Consider the following 1,184-nt stretch of genomic DNA (forward strand, 5'->3'; position numbering starts at 1 on the left):
AATATTAAGTCACGTGACGTGAATAATGACGTCACTTCTTCCTTTCCTTCTTCCCAAAATCTATAAGATTTGAAGAGGAGCAAATGAAATATTGAATGAATGAATCGACTCGAATGTGTGAAAACATTAAATAAATAAATAATAATTTATGAATAATAAAACGTTAGTTATTAAATATGGCGGTGATGACGACATAAAAAAAACATTATTATTATTATTATTATTATTATTATTATTATTATTATTATTATTATTATTATTTATTTATTTTACCTTCGTATAAAAAAAAATTTAAATTTAATTCTTTTTGAGCTTTAACGACATATTATTTAAAAAAAAAAAATTTTATTTTATTGACGCCTACATACTCCCAGCAGCAGAAGAAAAGAAAAAAAAAGTATATATATAAATAAATAAACAAAAATAAAAATGTGTTTTATTATTATTATTATCATTATTTCTTTTTATTTTTTTTTATTATTTGGAAATAATAAAATTTATTTTATTTTATTTTTATTTTTTTAACAACTTTTTATTCTTTTTTTTGTTTTTTTTTTGTTTTTTTTTTTTTTTGCTGTCGTCAAAAGTTTGCTCAAAGGAAAGGAAAAATAATAATAATAATAATTTTACCGTTTTTTTTGTTACTGTCATCATTATTATTATTATTCACTTTTTTTTTAAATAATAATTTTTTAATTTTTTTTTTTTTCTTTTTTTTGTTTTGAATGATTACGGGAAGTAAGTAACGAGATGAAAGATGGGGGGAGAGAGAGGAGGGAGGGGAAGGGGAAGGGGAAAAGAAAAATCTACGTAAATATTTTCAGTGACGTTTTTTATTTGTTTAAAAAATTAAAAAATGACATTTTCACTTTTTTTTCTTTCCCCCATCTTTCGTCCCCGTTCCCTTTTCAACAATTTTTTTTTTTATCTTTAAAAAAATTTAAACCGATTTAAATTTTACGTGAATAATCGTATGGAAAATTTTTCTTTTTTTTTATTTAAATAATAATAATGATTAATAATAATAATAATAATAATAATAATATATTTGTCAAGGTTTTTTTTATTTTTGTTGTGTTTCCTGTTGTCGCACTCGAAAACATTTAAAAATTTAAAAAAATTTTTTTTATTTTTTTTTAAATTTTAAAACGGCAAACAAATAAAAATTTTTAATCGTTTAATGA

This window comes from Pediculus humanus, genomic scaffold, assembly GCF_000006295.1.
Source record: "Pediculus humanus corporis 1103172107781 genomic scaffold, whole genome shotgun sequence".
NCBI lineage: Eukaryota > Metazoa > Arthropoda > Insecta > Psocodea > Pediculidae > Pediculus > Pediculus humanus.